Source organism: Quercus robur, chromosome 2 (assembly GCF_932294415.1).
Source record: "Quercus robur chromosome 2, dhQueRobu3.1, whole genome shotgun sequence".
Lineage (NCBI taxonomy): Eukaryota > Viridiplantae > Streptophyta > Magnoliopsida > Fagales > Fagaceae > Quercus > Quercus robur.
The window spans coordinates 53,474,482-53,489,611 of NC_065535.1; positions in this window are offsets into that span (position 1 = coordinate 53,474,482).

Genomic DNA, 15,130 nt, shown 5'->3' on the forward strand with positions numbered 1-15,130 from the left:
GTTTGAAACAACCCTCCAAGCTCTCGAAATCCACCTTGTTAATCTTACTGCTCAAAATGAAGCTTATATAAGCTATGCTAACCTTATTTCAGAAAAGATCCTTAATTCAGAAAATGACCTTATTTCAGACCTTGTTCCAGGAAATACTCTTATTTCAGAAAATGAGCCTTTTAAAAGCCATCTTGCTGACCATCCAAATATTTCAATTGATCCTTACATTAGTAAACTCTTTGGCAAAGAGGATATCCATTCAAAGGATAGAGTGACTATAATGGGCACTGACTATGCTAGATTGAGTCTTAAGACTCAATCTATGGTAAGAAGTGCTTTTGCCAACTTGCCATCAGATATACAATCTCGTATTCTGAGAAGCAAGGCTATGTTTAGGTCTTTCGACCTATGGTTCAAATGTTTTAAAAAGCTTGTCACAGCCACTATTCCTGATCCTGATGAATTGGATGAAGGTGATAATGTCTTTATTCAGCTTGATTGAGAAGAACACTTTGGGAGTACTCTCAGAGTTTATGAAAAGAAACACCCTTTTCCTGGCCTCTTGATAAATTATGATGATGGTGCAATTGTTGCTGATGATTCAGATGATGATGATGACAAGGACCCTAACTGGCTTTCACAAATGTTTGAATATAGCTTTATCAGATCTATAAAATTAACAAGCCATTATCAGGACAGCCAACTCCCACAAATTATTCAGGATGCTATTAAAGAATTTAACAGTCCTTTTGCTTCCATCAGGTGTTGGAGTACGTTGCCACAATGGGAAAGAGATAACTGGATGAACGTCCAGCCATCAAAGCATCTCATTCTCATTAATGGTCACACTCACCAAGGACCATGGTTTGAAGGAAATTCTCAGAGTTTATGAAAAGAAACACCCTTTTCCTGGCCTCTTGATAAATTATGATGATGGTGCAATTGTTGCTGATGATTCAGATGATGATGATGACAAGGACCCTAACTGGCTTTCACAAATGTTTGAATATAGCTTTATCAGATCTATAAAATTAACAAGCCATTATCAGGACAGCCAACTCCCACAAATTATTCAGGATGCTATTAAAGAATTTAACAGTCCTTTTGCTTCCATCAGGTGTTGGAGTACGTTGCCACAATGGGAAAGAGATAACTGGATGAACGTCCAGCCATCAAAGCATCTCATTCTCATTAATGGTCACACTCACCAAGGACCATGGTTTGAAGGAAATTCTCAATTATCTTTTGAAAATCCTCGTGGTCTTGCAGAATGTTGGAGAAATTATTTTAATAACCAGATTATTAATGTTGCTCAGAATTTATGGAAAAATTATCATTTCATGGGAAGCACAAATAGAATTTCTGTCTTTGGTCCCAGACCATATTCCAACGCCATTGCTCATTTGCGAATTGCTGACCATTGTAATCCAAGGAGTCTTCTCATCCCGGGTAAAACTCCAACATTTGAGCCAATTTTATATTGCGGATTCTGTAACCAGTATGCTATTTCCCATGAGCATCCATGTGATTCTCCACAAGGTCCTTTTGATCCTTTTGATGGTTATCCATCCGATGCTCCCTCTACTGATTGATGAGGTCACTACTACTACAAGACTGATGCCACTTTATTTGTCTGGCTTGCACAAAAGCCAAAATATTTTATTGTCCTTCAAATATGCTGCGAAAAATCCGGAACTAATTCATGATACTCCAGATTTTGCGGAAGATTTTGATTTCCCTATTTGTCTAGCCTGCACAACGGCCAAATCTATTACAATATTCAAAATGAGTTTGAAAGGCCACAAGCCATGATGGTTGAGATGAGATGAGGCTCTGACAAGGGCTTCTTTTATGCCAACACAAGATGTCACCTTTGAAGTCTTTTTTGAAAAGAAAGGAGCATCTACGTACTTTGTGGTGGCATGCATGCTTCACCTTTTGCCTTTTGCCATGCTTCTCCTGACATGTTGGACCAAATAAATGACAAAAAGTTCAGAAGTTTTTATTTCAAAAAGTGGAAAAAACACTATTCACTTTACTGTTCACGGATTACTGTTCACAAATTACTATTCACTTTTACTGTTCATGACACTGTTCACTCCGAAATTTTGCCTATTTAAGGGGGGTTGTCCCTTAAATTTCAGGGCTTTTCAAGTCAAGTTTTACTTCTGATTTCTCTTCCCTTAGAACTAGCCTTCTTAGAGAGAGAACTCACCCTACTTCTACTACTACTACCTTGTTCATCCTTGTTCACTACAAACTTTGTCATCCTACAAACCTTGTAACTAGGACTAGTTCAAGCTTTGTAACTATTAACTTGTACTGTTGAGATCTTGTATTCACTACTACTACTGTAAGTGTTTATCCTACTTTCAATAACAAGTATTTTCAGTTTTATGTTCATTACTCTACTTGTTGCTACCGCCACCTTGGACGGATTACCGCCATACCGGACGGTTCTAAATTGCTTTCCTTTACTTTGAACTATTGTTCTCATTTACTTTAAGTTATTATCATATATACTTGGCTGGTTCTACTGCCTTATAATTGTTCTTACTTTCAAGTTATTTTCTTCAAGTTACTTACATTATTTTCTTTACAATATTACTGTGCTTCCGTCTCTCTTTCCATCATCAGTGCGTCCCCTTCCCCGGAAGTCGAGTTCCATGCTTCTTCTTTTTTTTTTTTTTTTTGTTAGTTTTATTTGGCGTAACTTGATTTTCTACGAATCGAGTATTTCATTGAAACTCGATTTTAAGATAATCGAGTATCGAAACAGGGGCATATCCCTATATAGTTTCGAAATAGGGGCATATTGCTAAATTTTTTAAAAATTAAGGGCAAAAGGCTAGAATCTCCTGAAGGAATGATAAAAAGATGCAAATGCATGAAAGCATGATTCCAAAAACAGATAAGAAATTAAGCAAAGTGAGTCCTAATTTAGATAGAAAGAATTAAAGTAGAGGACAAACAGAAAAGACAATTAAGTCTTAGGCTCCTTTCTCACCCACACAGCACAAGTCTTTGGCCGTAAAGATGAAAAGGCATGTGTCCTAGTATGTCTACTAAAGGACATAGAAGAATTAGAATTCTCCTGAAATTGAGTTAAAAAGCTCAAAACTTTTAATAACTCTCCAAACAAAGGTGTAGATCCCTGAGGGGAAACCTGTGACCGTTTGGACAATTGCTTATAAGGATACAACTTAAAGCAATTAGGATGAATATGTCCAGAAACACCACAATGGTGACAAACATGAGATCTAACAAAGGATTTAGAATTGGCCAAATCAGTTTTGAATTTCATACCTTTATCACCTTTCTCAGATTGGGGCACAAAGACAGTCCTTGATCTAGAAGCCGTGGAAGAGGAGGGGCTGGAGGAAACAACATATCCTAAGCCAGTCTTATCAAAACTAGGCTTTTGAGCACTCAATACCTCATCAAGCTTTGCACTAGAGATCCTCTCTATTTGAGTTTTAGCTTGACTAAGCTCAACCTCGAGATTCTTGACCTTCTCTTCTAATGAGGTGTTCTCCATAACAAGAGTCTAAACTAACCTTGTAGTCTCATCTTGTTTGACTAACAGATCAGCTTTTTCAGTTTTTACTTCATTAAGCTCTTTTCTACAAAGATGAGAAGTCTTCTCAGATTTTATAAATTCAGTGCAAAGCTTATCATAGGCTTCCTAAAGGGTCATCTTCTTGGGTACTTCATCATCAGAAGAATCCTCACTGTCACTAGCACTCTCCACAATCACCTTACCGGTTGAGGCAACAAAGGCCATAATGTGACTACATTCACCCACATACTCATCAGAAGAGTCATTCTCAGTATCACTCCAGGTAGCAACCAACCCTTTATCTTTTGACTCCTTGGTCTTTTCCTTCATGAGGTAGTTTGGGCACTCTATCCTCATATGACCAAAACCTTTGAACTCATGGCATTGGATGAGGGGTTTCTCATTCTTGCCCTTCCTTGAGGATTTAGATTTCCTAGGAGGTTTGCCTTTATCCTTTTTTCTAAATTGAAGAAGCTTGATAATCTCATCAGTTATGAAAGTTAGATCCTCATCCTTATCTTCATCTTTATCTTCACTTTCATCTTCATCTTCAGAGTCCTCAATCTCTTCCTCTATACCCTTAAGAGCCAAGTTTTTGCTCTTTCCACCTTTTCCCATTGAGCCTAATCCCATCTCATAGGTTTGAAGGTTCCCTACAAGCTCAATCAAAGGAAGTTGATCAATGTCCTTCACTTCCTCAATGGCAGTGATCTTGGCATGGAATCTTTCAGGTAAGGACCTAAGGATTTTCCTAACAATTTTAGATTCTGCAATAGATTCTCCAAGGTCTCATCCTCCTCCATCCTTATTTCTTCAAAACTACTAGTGAGTCTTTGAAACTTTACAGTCTTTACTGCCTCGGTACCTTCATAGGTGGTCTCAAGAATGGTCCATACTTCCTTGGCAACTTCCGTGGATGATATTTTCTTGAATTCCTCATTGGTCACCCCACAAAACAAAGCATTCAAGGCCCTACTATTAAAATTTGCCGCTATGATTGTTGCACCATCCCAATCCACCGGTGCTTCCTTTGGCTTAATCCAGCCAACTTCAACAGCTTGCCATACCTGTTCACCTAGAGCCTGCAAAAAAACTTTCATACGAACTTTCCAGTACGCATAATTAGTTCCATCAAATAAAGGAGGAATCAAAAGAGATTGTCCACGATCCATGACAACAAGGGTCAAGGATCACACTAAGGAAATTAATCCAATCAGAGTGTACCTGCTCTGATACCACTTGTTGGGAAATTTAGACCCCGGTTGATAGAATTAACAAGTTTTAAACCCAAGTTGTTAATTAAATTTGTTATGAATAAAACATGTAAAAAAAAACAAACATCAATATCATGTCAAAATCATGCAACGGAAAAGGATAAATAAGACAAGATATGATGACCTAGGAAAATCAATGAAACAAACTAGTTTCATAGTATAAAACCTAGGGGAAACCTTCCCGAAAAGCAATTCATTATAGTAAAGAGAACTTTCAGATCTAGTACAAAACCTTTGTCCCTAGACTACCTTCTACCGCTTCAGAACCTCTGAACTCTTCAATATATGAACACCACCCCTTGATGCACAAATCCCAGTATGTGACTAACCAATTGCGCGGATCCCACTACGCGACTTAATCACCAACTAGAAGAAGATTGTTGGCTGCAAAGTTCTTCATTTCATCAACAATGAAGATCAAGAAGCACTTGGTTACAAAACCCTAAGGCGCAAAGACGCAGTAGCTTCTTTCAAAGAGAATAAGGCATCGGTCACCTTTTGCATATGTTCTCCTTGTATTCTATTATGTGACGGCCTCTAAAATAAGCTTTATATAGGTCTAGGGTTGTGAGAAAAGAAACCCTACACAAATACATAAGCTTGGGCTGAAATTCAGATCTGGAAATCTAAATTCCCCTAACCTCAATCGATCAAGAGGTGTCGAGGAGGTGTCGAGCTTTAAACTTCGACAGATACAGCTATCGAGGAGGTGTCGAGGGGACAGAAATTTGCTCGATCGATCGACCTAGCTATCAAAAGGTGTCGAGATTGCGATAACAATCAACTGAAGAGCTCGACAAATAGCCTGGTTGTCAAGAGGTGTCGAGCAGCTATCGAGCTTTAAAATTCAACACTTTCTCACTTGATTCTTGGATAGACTTGCATGGCTTTAACACTTGAACTTGAAACAAGGTTTCTTGAAGTATTAAACACATCCTAGATCTACCCAAATACAAGTAAAGTGCGTTTTGTCAAAGGATTAGCCAATTACATAAAATAGTGATATATGTTCCTAACAAGTGAATCACATATGCCCTAACATTTATTATGGTGCGATGGTCACTCTACAAGTATAGGTACTTGTGGGGTATGGGCGCAAGAACCGGGGTTTAAGTTTTCAAAAGGGAGTTTCACACACATATACACTTAAATTAAGATAGAGTAAAATTTCTATCTTGTATAAAAAAAATAATAATAAAAAAAAAATCAATGATACATTTATTGTCATTATATTAATAATTACATTAAATTAGATTTATTACATGAATAATTATAATTAGATTTTCTATATTATATATTATTTAATATAAAATTTAAATAATATTTCATAATAGATTATATATATAAATATATATATATATATATATATAATATGGGATCCTTGGGGGAAGAAGATAAGGTTGGCCCTTACGAACAGCTTAATGCACTATCTACCTTCAACCCTTTGAGCGAAATGCGCAAGGATATATGTGATACCAACTTAAGGGTATGTTTAGTACACTAAATGGAGATTAACAAAAATGATAATTTTTATTATCGGAAATAAAATGTATTTTGTAATGAAATAATTAAACATATTCATAAGTTTGGTTGTAAGTTATAACATTAAAATAAAACTTAAGATATATTTTAAGAAATATTTTACCCAAACAATTATATTTCCTAAAAAATAATTTTTTTTTTAAAAAATTGAGAGAAATATGAGTTATTTTTATGATTTTTTTTCATAATTGTTATATGCATATGGAAAGTTTTTTTATTTGGAAATATATTAATTTAGAAATTATTAGACTTACTAAGAAAATAGCTATTACAACCCTTTTAGAGAGGAATAGTTATTCCTTATTTTAAAGAATAGTTATTTATAAGAAATAATTATTCCCTTGTAGAGTCTATATTTTTAGATTGGCAACCATTAACAAAAGTAACCTCTAGAACTTAATTTGTTTAGATGATTACTGTTGAATTAATCATTGGAACAAGACAAATAAAATCAAGAATAGGCGAAGACTTAAGAATGCAGAAGATAGAGTGTTGGAACCCTATATTTCGACTGCAGGCTTAACAGGTCAAAAGTCATGTATCTCAATCGATTGAACTGCATTTCTCAACCAATCGAGATTCGTACAAATTAGAAATTTAGATTTCTCTCACAACTGGTTGATCTAAGGTTTTGATGGATCTTAATACATATAAATACAAACCCTAGAGCACATTTTTGAAGACACAAGAAGGTAGTGTTCTGTACATGGATCTGGAGTTTTTCCAAACTCTTTTGAAGCTATAATTGGAGACTAAATGCAAGCATTAGATCTGATTAGACAATTACTAATCAAATCTTTGAGCGAAGATTCCAGAGTCAAGAACAAAGGAATTCGTGTACAATAGTCCATATTAGAAGAGTCTATGGATTCAGAACTACATGTAATCACACCAATAAGTACTACACAAGATAGTAGTACATTTAGGGTTAATTTTATTATACAAACTTCAATTCTATTAATGTATGTGTTGCTTTGAGGATTGTTTAAGTTAATCCTCCCCAGGTTTTTTTTACTGTGAAACAATAATTTTATTGGTTTTCCTAAGTCATCATTTCTATTGTTTATGTGATCTGTGCTTATTTGATATGTTAAATAATTTAATCAAGAGCATAATTAATTATTTATTTATTTGGTTAAAATTTTATTAATTTTATGGCAACCGGGGCATAATAAAACCCTAACACCCTCTAATAAAACATAATCAAACTACAGAATAGTTAAACAATATAAATAGCTATTAGATTACAATGCATATTACAGTCTACCAAACATGCCCTAAGAGTTTTGACGCCTAAGTCAGCTATGGCATGGTCGACTCCACATTAAAGGCATGGTAATCACAGGACCACCATGACTTGGAAAAAAAAAAATTATATATAATATTTTTAAAAATTTATGATTTGTCTACCCTTAAAAAAAAAAAAAAAAAAAAAAAAAATTGTAACCACCCTAAAATTATTTTTGGCCCCAACTTTGGTCCCCTTAACAATATATTAGTCCCTTTCAATCAAAAAGAAAATTCCCAACAAAAAGAGTTCCATCCATTCGATTTTTCTAAGAGATTTCTTAGCACTTGACAATCAATTTCAAAATTACATTTTTGATATTCACAACAATGACTCATTTTTAGAGCTAAAATGAATTGATAACCTTGCTGAAAGATTAGTGGAGACGCAAAAGTATGTCATATATCTATTAGTTTATTGTTTTTGAAGAGTTTTGACCCTTCTTGTCGCGACTATAATAATAAAAAGAAGTTTTTAAACAATGAAATATATAAAGAATGAGTTGTGCAATCAAATGGGAGATTAGTAAATGAATAATTGTTTGGTTGTGTACATTAAAAGAAATGTAGCTTCCAACATTAATAATGATACTATCATACAACAATTTCAAAACATGAAAATTAGTATAGATTTACGTTTTTTTTTTTTTGTCATATATGAAGTTCTCTTTTTATTAGATTTGGTATAATTTAAATTTCTTAATAACCACCCTAAAAAAAAATCTGAACCACCACTGAGTTGTGGGATTTTTTATGATGCTTTGGAGCATAGTAAGTTTTGGTTCTCAACTTCTCATGCCTCCCTTAGATTTGGAGCTCCTCATTGACAGGATGTTTCCATTGGATCTAGCCACCTTTCTGGTCGTGGTCATAATGACCTCTCAATGAGGTGCGTAACCATTGTCATTAGCAACTCTAACCTTAACATAGGTGGAATCATAGGTTCACGAATGTAGGTTTTCATAAACAAAAATAATGCAGTTAATGTCATGCTTAGGCTTTCAGATTAGGCCTCATTCTACTTAGTTGAGCTTTTCTCATGTGTGTTAAAGATATATATTAGACATATATTAGCCCAATGTAATAGGCCCAAGCCCAGTCCTACTTGTACTAGTAGTCTAGGGTTTAGTCGCCTATATATACTCATGTTAAGGTTCATTGTAACACAGGAGGTTATTGTACTACACTCTTACACAATAAAAATGTAGCCCTTAAGGGATTCCTCCGTGGATGTAGGCCGTCAAGGCTGAACCACATAACCCTCGTGTTCTCAGTGTTCTTATTCTATGCTTTCTCTTCCGCATCCATTCTAACATATACAACATGATATAACACATCGCATTGCTAATAATAATTTATTTAACATGGTATCAGAACCAAACTTCGTTCTTGGCATCAAACAAACATCTCTACACAACAAAGAAGATTCTCACGTGCACACCACCATCAGAAGTCACACATGCTTGTCTGCTGGATCTAGACTCCATGGCATCTCGCAACCACCATGGCTCACTGTTGTGTCCAGATTCTCAAGCCCAAGCAATTTGTGCCTCTCCCTATAAGATCTATGCACATCAACCTTCGCCTGATGAAACCAACAAGACAGAAGTTCTCCACGGCATATCACGACCAAAACCAAGGAACCCGACCTCCAACGGCAGCCGCACGCGCCACCATACGCGAACAATGGCTCCTAGAACTCTCACACACGCCACCGAAGATTCTCGACTCCAACTCGGATCTCAATCACACGCGCCACCAAGACGGCCTTGTTGTCCCCCGATCCACTTGGCTTGAGAATCTAGTAATCATATGAGGTCACACGCACTCACATGCGCCTCTTGGGTATCTGGCTCGTCACCACACGTCGGAACACGCAATCATGCACCTTCCACGCGTCGAAGAACAGATGCTGATGCCACATGATGACATCATCACTCCACGTCAGCAGCATGCAAGCACCTCCACATCAGCCCTAGTCCATGTCAGCGACACATCATTTGATGACGTCAGCAAAAAGCCACGTCAGCCCTAGACACATCATCAGCCACGTCAACAGCGTCGCCTCGTCAGCACCACGTCACCTAGTTGGCCGTTAACCCAAACCGACCCGACCCAAACCACCCGAATCTGACCCGTGAGCACTGACCGTTGACTTTAACCTTTTGCATTGACCTTTGACCAAAAGTCAAAATTTCAAAAAGGGCCTATCTTGCTCAGTTTTTCACGTAGATTCCGATTTTGGACTCCGTTTCTTCATTTGAAGTTCCAAAATTGGTCAATTGGCATATTCTTCATTGTGGTTTCTTCAAAGGCATTCTTCAAAGCATGTCCAAGTGATCTTCTCATACTTATCCAACCTCAAGCCTTCATCGAGTTTCCGCCTTGAGTTTGAGGGAGGGTGTTAGAGATATATATTAGACATATATTAGCCCAATGTAATAGGCCCAAGCCCAGTCCTACTTGTACTAGTAGTCTAAGGTTTAGTCGCCTATATATAAACATGGCAAAACGGGCGGGTCGGGTTGGGTTCGGGTCGGGTCGGGTCAATCGGGTCACGGGTCAAAAACGGGTCATTTTAAGCGGGTTGAAAACGGGTTCGGGTCAATCGGGTTGCGGGTCGGGTCGGGTCAGGTTGACCCGTATTTTTCACATGAAATTTTTTATTTTTTATTTTTTATTTTTTTTTATTTTTTTATTTTTTATTTTTTTTATAAAGAAAACAATATGTATTTGTCATTTGGATAGTTATGCAACATATTACTTAATGTAAAATGCATTATTTTGAATTCACTACTTATATCAAGAATAAACTCAGTTAAACTTATTAATACTTATTCAATAATTTTAAAATTATACAAATCCTAACATTGCTATCTAAAACAAAACAACACAAAGATAAGTAAAACAAATATACAAGTTTTATTTTTACACAATATCAACATTCCAAAAAAAAAAAATTACAAATGACTTATTGGAAAACTCATTTGATAAAGAAAAAAAAACATATTAGAAAGTTACAATTTTAAAAATTAATTTTATAATCTATTATCAATTGTGGTTGACACTCTATTTCAATTTGAGATATACATTAAAGTTTGATTGCTTACTTATTTATACCTAGTCTCTTTTATAAAGATCATATCATTGTTAAACAGCACACACTCTAGAAAATATCATAATTTATTTTGAAAAGCTGTTTATTTTGAACATAAATTGTTAAAAAATAGATCTAAGCATTCATAATTTATGCTAATTTGATACTTTGGCTTTATTATTTTCATACTTGTAAATGTGTCTCACACATATCTACAATTTTAAATCTGTTTTTAACTTTACTGTAACCAGATTATCTTAGCATGTACTTTGCTATTTGATATCTAAAAATCTTTACTCATTACAGAATATTCAGCCATTTATTTTTCAATTAATTTGCATGCAATTATGTAAATGTATCAATTGTTTCCTTAAAGCTCACAATAAACAATTAAACCAATATTGTCTTAATTTCACTATTTTTTTTACCAAAAAAAAAGTTTTAAAAAAATGATTCGGGTTCAGGTCGGGTCTGGTTGACCCACAAAAAACACGGGTCGGGTCACGGGTCAATCCGTTTTTGCTTCGGGTCAAAAAAATCGGGTTCGGGTCGGGTATTTTTCGGGTCGGGTCAGAAAATTCTGACCCGTTTTGCCATGTCTACCTATATATACTTATGTTAGGGTTCATTGTAACACAGGAGATTATTGTACTACACTCTTACATAATAAAGATGTAGCCCTTAAGGGATTTCTCCGTGGATGTAGGCCGTTAAGACTGAACCACGTAACCCTCGTGTTCTCAGTATTCTTATTCTATGCTTTCCCTTCCACATCCATTCTAGCATATACAACATGATATAACACATCGCATTGCTAATAATAATTTATTTAACAATGTGCTTGAGTTGTTGTTTATGAGTTCTTGGTGTGAGTTCTTCTCGTCTTAGCTGACTGCCTCTAGAGTCGAGTCCTTGTTGGTTAAGGATCCCGATCATCCAGGAGGGAAACATTCCATACCTATTTGCAGTGATTTGGAGGCGGACCCTTGTCCAACTTGGTAGTAAGAGTATGACTACCTTTCCCTTCTACTCATCTTCCTTTATTATGTATTGTAGACTTGCTTATTTTTTGTCATCTTAATTATCAAGAATGTCTAATAATAGTATTTGGCCAAGTTCAAGCCTTATACTAATGACCGGCCGATACCTACTACTTCAAAGAAGAGAAAGACCAATATATGAGGATCCCACTCCTTCAAGGTTCGAACCCATTGAGATCTCTCAAAAAGTTCATCATGATGCTTCATTGCCTCTAATGACCACTAATCCTCTGCCTTCAATCACGCCCTCCCTTCTAGCTCATCTCGATAGGTAAGGATGTTGTAATGCATGCAATGTATGGTATGGAATGCATGGTCATGTGAGAATGCTGATATGCAAACTCTATGTATGAAATCATTTTCACGGGTGATTCTTCAAGAGAAAGATTTTTCATGTTATATTACCATTTTATTCACTTTTTTTATACCTTTTTATTGTATATATCCCTTATTTATTATGTGGACTAACATGGTCATATTTAACAGAATACAAATCCTCAATTCCACTTTATATTTCATCAATTACAGCTTGCCATATATTTATTTAATTTGCTATTAAACATGTGAATGTGGGTCTCTATTATCTTTCTTTTATTTATGGGCCCATAGTAGGATGGACCAATATTTTGAACACAAGAGTAAAGGCCAAAATGGCCCATTAGCATTAATTTTTGAAATATTTAGCAACAGAGCACTGTTTCGGAAATAATTAGGGAAATACCACTTTTTCTGGTACTCGAGTTTGGTGAGCTCGAGTACCATGTTTTTTTAATCCACTGTCGCCCCATATTCAAGGAGCCCTATAGTGGCGTTTTTAAGCCCTATAGTGACGTTTTCGGGCCCTATAGCGGCGTTTTTAAGCCCCCATACCAGGTTAAGGGGCCCTATAGTGACGTTTTCAGGCCCTATAGCGGCGTTTTCCTGCAAAAAAAATTTTATGAGTCCCCATAACAGGTTCAAGGGGCCCTATAGTGGCGTTTTTGGGCCCTATAGCGGCGTTTTCCTGCAAAATTTTTTATAAGTCCCCATAACAGGTTCAAGGGGCCCTATAGTGGCGTTTTTAAGCCCTATAGTGACGTTTTCGGGCCCTATAGCGGCGTTTTTTTTTTTTTTGAGAAGATGTTTGACCAATGAAAAGATGGTACTCGAGCTCACCATGCTCGAGTACTAGAAAAAATGGTATTTCCCTAATTATTTCCGAAACAGTGCTCTGTTGCTAAATATTTCAAAAATTAATGCTAATGGGCCATTTTGGCCCAAGAGTAAACCTCTTCTCTCACCCTTAATAAAATTGAAATTGACCCATTTAGTTGTTATAATCTCTCGGGTGTTTTAGGGCCCAAGGTTCTTCTATTTATGGGCTCATAATAGAATGGACCAATATTTTGAACACGAAAGTAAACCTCTATTCTCACCCTTAATAAAATTGAAAGTGGCCCATTTAATTGTTATTATCTTTCGGGTGTTTTAGGGCAGAGGGTAGCTTTTCCTCCTCCCACACACGCGCCATTCTCAACTTGCAGCTGCCATTTGCTTGACAAATCAAGAGTTCCTTTTCAAGATTTCCGTGTAGAGCTCATCATCAAACCATGGAGGTATATTATTTCTTCACAAAATCATCCTACGTGCTATGATTTCAGAAAACTGTATTTGGGTAATTTCTAACACTTTTATGATGAAAAAAATTATGATTCCATTTTCTCATATTTCATGTGAGGAATATACATGAACTTAATCTATATGCCATGTGGACGACATGAGAAATATAAAAGCTTATTTTATCTTGTGTTTTCTCATTATTCTTTATGCGATGCAGAAGACAAAACTACATGCTAGCACTACTGTGCATAAAGATATCATTTCAAAATGCATTTTCCAGATTTTGATGAAGCAAAACTCTATTGGCATCCTAAACACATGGGTTTATAGATCTATGAAAATTAACTACGAAAACCCTAATCTAACACACCAAGAAATTCCACAAGCTACTAGCATTCCGCTTGTGATCTATGTTTGATCTACAATCTTATGAGGATGTTATGATCATGTGGCTTATCATGTTGATGTTGCCATATGATGAGTGAAGATGTTATGATACATGGTGTAATGGGAGATGAACATGTGAAAATTATTTAACAAATAATTCAAAAACCAAACTATAACTATCAAAAATTAATGACATTAACCCTAATCTATAAAACAAGTAAAACTACAACAATACATTGTATTTATATATATATATATATATATATTGGATTTTTCAATGAATTAAACTTATGACAAAAAGTCTAAAACAGTAAACATAATGTATTTATAAAAAGGAATTAGACCTATCATCTAAGGGTGTAGAGGGTTATACGCATGAGTTTGTTGGTGTTGGTGAATCCTCCTTCGCAATGATCATCGAGATCTCCTCTTACTAGATTGACGAACCCTCCTCGTGACCCTCTATGGAGCATTTGTGTTGTTGTTGATGCTTAGATGTTTGCTTGTTGACAAGTAAGTGCCCGAATTGTTGTGGCATTGATTACATGAACATAGTGTAATAATTTGGGTGACTCTCTTATTGATGGAAATAAATTTTGAGTGAAGAAATGAGTGTTTTACCATGGGAATTTTGTCGGTTTCAGAGGTGTTTTTGATTACTTCCTCAGTTCCTCTAACAGCATTTTATCAAAGTAACAGTAGGAGGGAAGAAAAAAAAAAGTCATTTTTTAAAAAATAATAATAATGGATTCCCCTATTTATGGACAAAAATTCTAAGAGGTCTAAGGCCTTAGAGAATTTCATATGACTAAAACTTATCTATGATCCCAAGAAGCCTTTTGGGGGTAAAACGTGAGAAAAATATGGCAACTGGACTGTAGAGTGCTTATCAGCACTTAAAGTTAAAATGCCCAAATCCACATTCTGCCACATGGTCAGAGTCAGAGAGCAAATTGGCACTTTGACAATAATTTTCAAGTTTTGGTCTTTTTCTTTTTTTTATCCAAATTTATCATGATTTTTTTTATATTTTAAATTTTAAGAGAGAAAATCAAGATTTTATTATGATTGATTATTTTTCTGATTGGAGTAAACTAATCATGATTAGCCTCTCTAAATTATCAAAATAATCATGTATTCATGAAAAGTAAATAATTTATTCCAATAATTTAGTAATTGTCAATTATATACTAGGATTATTCTATACTTGAATATCTATTACTGGATCTTTTTAATACAATTTTATGATAATTTTAGGTTAAGGTTCTTTTACAAGAAATTGATCAAAGGATATAAAATAATTTTTTGTTCTATAAAAAGAGGTGTTCTATTTTTGCTCATATATATGCATCCC